Below are 6731 nucleotides of genomic sequence, written 5' to 3'. Positions count from 1 at the left end.
TGCGCCACTAGTTTATTTTCTCCTCTAGAGAGACCTTTTTGCGGCCTGTTCAAAAGGAACCGCCATGGGTCAAACGGAGTGGACGTGCCTAGGATCCTATTTAGCCAATCATTAACTGAATCCCAGACCGGCGTGATCTTGGGGCAAGACCACAGCATGTGCAACAAATCTGCCTGTTGTCCACATTGTCTTGGGCACAATGGGGAGTAGCTGGGAAGGAATTTAGCCAATTTTGTGGGGGTGTGGTACCACCTCATCATAACTTTATATGCATTCTCCCTCAAAGTCGTGCACATAGAGCTTTTTGATGTCGCCGTCACAATTTTTGTCCATTCCTCTAATTCAATTTCCTCTCCCAAGTCATGTTCCCATCTTGTCATGTATCCCGTTTTGACCGTCACTGTCTTGCTAGAACCGATTACCTCCCTGTACATCTGCAATGTGAGTCCCTTGGTGGATGTCCCTGAACGACAGAGCTTTTCAAAGTTCGTCAATGGGGTGTGGGGCTGCACTGTTTGATAAAACGCTCTGCCAGGAGGATGTTTTGGTTATCTTTGAGTAGATCGAATGTCTGGATGCCTCGTAACCCCTCCAGATCTACTAACCTGTTAATTTTATTATTTTTCCAGATAGTAAAGTCTGCGCTGGTCCAACCCAGAGCAAAAAGTGGATTGTCCCATAGTGGGGTCATACCTGAGGATTTGTGGGTCAACTTGCATCTCATCCTTGTGGACTCCCAAACCGAGAGTGAGTTCGTCATGGAGGATAGCGGCATTCTGGCACCTAACCGCGCCTTTTTGGGAAGCCAAATTAAGTGTTCCAAAGCCATAGGGGAGCATAGCTCCTTTTCTAGGGCGACCCATCTCTTTGAGTCTGGATTAGTGTGCCATTGCACAATTTGGCATAATTGCGCCGCTTTGTAGTAGGACAAAAAACAAGGTACCGCTAACCCGTCCGTTTACGCATAATCTGTTTACCTACCCTCGCTTTCTAACCTCCTCAGATAAATTTATCTATTGCTGATTGAAGTGAGAGGAAGTCCTTCAATCCTATTGGCACTGGGAGTGTTTGATAGAGGTATAGTAATCATGGAAGCAGGTTCATCTTAACACAGTGGATCTTTCCGTCCATGAAATTTTGTGGGTGGCCCATCTCTTAATGTCCCCTCTCAGAGTCTGCGCCAATTTGGGATAGTTTAACTGATACAGCGTATTATAGGACTTAGTGACATTGATCCCCAGGTATCAAATATTTTTCTGTTGCCAATTGAAATTAAAATTTATGGCGATCAGTTTCTCTATATGTTTGGGAAGGTTGATGTACATAGCGTCAGATTTGGACTGGTTTATTTTGAATCCGGAGATCCTGTTAAATCTCCCCAACAGGTCGAATAGGTTTGGCAGAGAGGTAAGGGGTTTAGATATTGTCAGGAACACGTCATCCGCATACAGTGCCACCTTATGTGACTGGTTTCCAATGTCAATACCCGTGATGTCTTTGCTATCGCGTATCTGGGCAGCCAATGGCTCCATACACAAAGCAAAGAGGAGGGGGGAGAGCGGGCAACCCTGCCTCGTTCCGCTCCTAATTTAGAAGGGGTCTGAAGCGAATCCCTGGTGGGTAACCCTTGCCAACGGAGTCTTGTATAGGGAAAATATCACCTTTGTTAGTTTCTTTCCCATCCCAAATGCTCCAAGCGTGGCCTCTAGGTATGGCCAGTCAATCCTATCAAACGCTTTTTCCGCATCGAGACTGAGCGCCATAACTGGTATTGATCTGGCATTGGCTATTTCTATCAGATCAATGATTTACCGAGTGTTATCTGATGACTGTCGACCCGGGATAAACCCGACTTGATCTGGGTGCACGAGTCTGGGTAGGATGAGACCCAATCTATTGGCCAAATGTTTCGCGTAAATTTTGATGTCCAAATTAATCAGGGATATTGGTCTGTAGCTTTTACAGTCCAGTGGGTCTTTTCCCTGCTTATGTATTACCGAGATGGACACCTGGAGCATGTGTTGGGGAAAAGGGGTACCTCCCAACACTTGATTAAACATGTTAAGGAGGTGCGGGGTTAGATATTTCCTAAATTTCTTATAATTGAGATTCGAGAAACCGTCGGGACCCGGGGCTTTAGAGGGTTTTAGGTTTTTGATAACCTCCATTAACTCCTCCGTTGTGAAGTCACTACCCATTACCTCTCTGTCCAACCCATCCAGACCCGGTAGATTCGAGCCCCTCAAGAAATCTTTTAGGACTTTGTCCGTACCAGTCGAACGGGCAACTTTGCCCCCATCATATAATTTCTCGTAGTAGTTTTTGAATTCCGCTACAATTTTTTTGGGGATGGCCGTGGTCTCCCCCGACTCCAGCCGTAAGGCCTGAATATTATAGTTATTTGTTTTGGCGCTAATCATATTAGCTAGCAGGGTATCTGGTTTGTTTGCTTTTTCAAAGAATCTTCTCTTAGACCAGCTTAGCGATTTCTCGGCCTGGGAGGCAAGGAGCAGATTCAGTTTAGTCTGAGTGTCACCAATCTGTTGACGGGTGTTTGGATCTGGGGCGCTCTTATATTTATCCCACAATGCCTTTAACTCGACTGTTCTTTCGTAATTTTAGCGTTGCTCTCTCTTTTCTTTTTGACCGCTAGACTAATCAAAATCCCTCTTAGTTTGCTTTTTGTGCCTCCCAGAGGGTTATGTGGGAGCGGACGCTTCCCTTGTTTTCTCTAAAGAAGTTTTTGATTTCGTCCCCAATCTTGATCTGTAGATCCGGGATTTTTAAAAGGGATTCGTTTAATTTCCAGTTTGCACCTGGCCTGTCCAGCCCTATCTGTGAGCACCTTAGCTCTATGGGTGCATGATCAGACCACGAAATATCGTGGATTCCAGAGTGGGCGATCTTTGGGACCAGTCTACTAGAGACAAAGAAGTAATCGATTCTACTGAATGAGTCGTGTGGGTGTGAATAGAAGGTATAGTCTCTGACTCGTGGGTGAAGTTCCCTCCAAATGTCGACCAGCTGTAAATCCCGTAACCCCTGTTCCAGGGCCGTGGGTCTGGATACTGCCCGACATTTGTGGGGACCTGAGCGGTCTAGGGATGCGTTCAACACTGTATTGAAATCGCCCCCTACTATTAAGGCTCCTTTAGCGTGTTTGCAGATAGTTGCCAAGGATGATGCGAAGAAGGCCGAGTCTTGTCCATTACGGGCATATATTACGGCGATTGTTATCGGTTGCTGGTTAATGGTCCCTGTGAGTAACAGGAACCTACCCTCTTTGTCCTTCTTCTCCTCATCCACCACCAGCCCCACCCTGTTGTGTACCAATATTGCCACTCCGCGTTTTTTCACCTGCCCGGAAGCTAGGTATACTTGTCTAAATTGCTTATCGAAATATTTGGGGAAGCTGGTGGTGCTGAAATGCGGTTCCTGTATTAATACAATATCCGCGCCTTTTCTCTTGTAATCAGTTCAGCCCTTTGGCATTGTCCGAGATAAATGTTAGTGTCATGGGGTGTGTGTATTCTCACCTCTCGTCCTGAATGTCTTAGTTTGAAGTGACCGGCGCTCCCCGGCGGGACTCAGCTTCACTGCAGTGCACAGCGGTGCACTCAGTGTCGGTGGGATACCACCTAGGTAGGAGGGGGGGATGGGCAGGGGAGAAACATAAGGGACATAGGACACATGCAAGGAAGACAACAACATCAACATAAACAACAACGTGGGAGAGGCGCTTGTGGCCATAGACCACCGCCCCCCCCCTGCCTCTGGGTTGGTGAAACTCCGCAAGAGCCCGTGCCTCCCTCCTCTCCTGCGAAGGGCTCCGCTACTCCACCATCTCCCAAGGACTTTCTCGGCTACCTGGGCATCCGACCCGGCCCGAGTCTGTAGACGCACAGCGACGTCCAGACCTGAGTCCCCGCCGGCAGTCGAGTCCTAATGTTATGTGCATATTATACATTTCCGTGATCATTCCTCTAGCACTAATAAAAAGGGTAAATTACCATCATAAACCCCCCTCCCCAACTTTTTTGCTTTGGTAACTAAGTAACGGAAACTGCCTCCTGCTTCCTTCCTTCTCGAGGGCTGAATTGAGGTGCCATCCCCAGACCTTTATTAAGGCCTCCCTGTTCGGATCCCCATGGCCTCGCATGATGCATCCTAATCAATAACCTCTTGGGCCTTATAGCTTTTGCCAACAGTCTACTCTCGCGTACCTAACTCCCATTCCTCTCACCTCTATACCCCCTATTCTCCGAACTACCATCCCGTATCCCCCCCCCATCCAGCCCTTCCACTCTACCCCCCCCCCCTCTTTGACCTGCCCCCCCCTACCCTCTTCCCACCTCTCCCCTTCTTCCGCACCTGTCCCCCCCCTCAAACCCCCCATATGTCCCTAACATCCCTTGTACCCAAATACCCACCTCCCTCCTTTGCCCCCTCATATCCTCTACCTCCCCTTCACCTCCCTATCCCGCTGTCGCCCGTCACTACTCTTTTATGGCATGGCCCCTGCTGCCCCTCTCTTATGGCTACTCCTCTCCGCTGCCCACCACAACCTTTAGCTTCCCCTCTCCTCCCGCCCCCCTTTCCCCCCCTCCCAGTGTCATGCGTCCCCAGATCTCTCCCTGTCCCAGTCATCCTCCACTTAGGGCCTCTCCACCGCTCCTCTCGGCCCTTTTACACTGTGGCTTTGGCTCCACCCCCTTTGGTCTATGCCGCCGCCATCTTGGAGGACCCCGCAGGTCTTCTCGCGAGATCCATCTGTTCCTCCTCTTGACATCACCAGGGACCGCCCCCCGGCCGTGTGTGCAGTCGGAGTGAAACCAAGATGGCCACCAGACGTGGATCAGCGCTGCTGGGCTGAGGAGATGGCTCGGAGCTATTTTCAACATGGAACAACCGTTTCCTGCAAGCGCTCCCAACAGTAGAGCCGCAACGGTGTAACTTGGAACAACGTAAGGTAAGTAAGTAGATCACTTTTTGCAGGTCTCCCTCACTTAGGACTGCGGGGCTGCCTGCTCTTGTTTGCCTTCCAAGCCTCCCTCCAGTCTGGATCCGGGGTTATGCTCCCACCAGCTGCTTCGGCAGGGACCTTGTCCTGGAGCCCTATTTTGGCTAGGAAGCTCCCCCCATCCTCCAAACGCCTCAGGGTGTGCGAGACACCGTTGCGGGTCACCAGTAGCCTAAACGGATACAGCCAGCGGTATCTTATCCCCTCATCGCGGAGCACCTTTGTGATGGGTGTAATCTGCTTAAGTTTGAGGAGGGTGGCAGGGGAGATATCCTGGAAAACCTGCAACTTGTGACCCTCAAATAGCGCCTCATTCCGGGTCAACTGGCAAAAGGATTCTTTAATCTTGAAGAAGTGAAAGCGGACTATAATATCACGGGGGGGGGGTCTCCGGGTTGTGGCCTCGATCTCAGGGCTCTATGGCACCGGTCTAGATGGGTGACGCGTTACGGTTTCTCTGGCATGAGCTGCTGCAGCCATCTTGCCATGAAGTCCTCCGGATCCGTCTCTTCTTCTGTGACCCCCCGGATCCGCACGTTGTTGCGCCGGTCACAATTGTCCGAGTCCTCCTGCCTATCGGTGAGGTCTTGCACCACTTCTTTCAACTGGGCCAATTGTTTTTTAGTTTTGTGCTGGGCTTTAATGGGGGAATCAAGTTTTTTCTCTAGGGAGTCCGTTCTGGCCCCTATGCTGCCTATATCCGCCCTCAACACAACCAGTTCAGCTTGAAAGCACCGCTTTATGTCCTGGCAGAACTCCCGCATATGACTTCTGCGCATTATTTGGTCGTCCCTGCCATTCTCCTCTCTTTCCTCGTCCTCCGACTTGGTGCCACTTTGAGCAGGCCCCTCGTGGGTTTTGACGCGCCCCGCATCCCCCTTTGCGAAATAGTCCGATAGGACCGATGAGGTCCGCTTTGAACGTGTTGCCCGCGACATCTGTGCGTTTTTAGCAAGCTGTGGGGGTTTGTCCGGTAAGCGTCCGTGAATTTTTGTGCTTTATTTATTAATTTTATTGCCGGCTGTGAACGGAGCTATCTGCTCACACGTCCATGCAGCTAGCCGTCGCGCATGCGCCTCAAACACCTTTTTTTAAAAGTTCTTTTACCCACAGGCATTTTAGTGTTCTGCCTGCATTCTACACCATATGTGACAAACGGCTTACTCAGGGGCTCCACCGTCTGTCTGGATACGCTAGAACAAAGACTTTTAGGTTTAGAAGAACGATGAGGCATAATATACTGTTCCTTTAAGCAGGCTTCTGCCTGGTTATTCAGTTCCAGGCACTGAGATTGCAATGCTTTGAAAACAAATACAAAACAAAATCAGGCTCCTCTGAGCAATATCTAAACACAGGATCACCCCGAATATGGTTGGGCGGCTTGCCTGCTTCCAATGAACAAAATAAAAAACTTTACAAGTAAACAGGGATCAGAATGATTTACCCTGTTTGGGTAAATGCTATCCCCTTTTTGTTTCCAGCAGCAGTCCTGCCTCCAGGCTCTAGGAGAGGAACCAGGAAACAAGCTTTAAATACCTGTTTCCTATTTAGCAGGACAGGTGACAGAAATAAGGCAGCAGACAAACTTCTGGATCCCTCATCCCTCAGTTTCAGCACCTGCAAAACTGTGGGATGAAGTACATGTCTTCTGTGGCTGCACTTTTCAGCCTAAACAGGATAGAAGCTGTCCAGTATCCTTGGAGCCCTATAT

The sequence above is a fragment of the Ascaphus truei genome, unplaced genomic scaffold (genome assembly GCF_040206685.1).
Source record: "Ascaphus truei isolate aAscTru1 unplaced genomic scaffold, aAscTru1.hap1 HAP1_SCAFFOLD_406, whole genome shotgun sequence".
Classification (NCBI taxonomy): domain Eukaryota; kingdom Metazoa; phylum Chordata; class Amphibia; order Anura; family Ascaphidae; genus Ascaphus; species Ascaphus truei.
The sequence above is the reverse complement of the archived record's forward strand: the minus strand, read 5'-3'. Positions refer to the sequence as shown.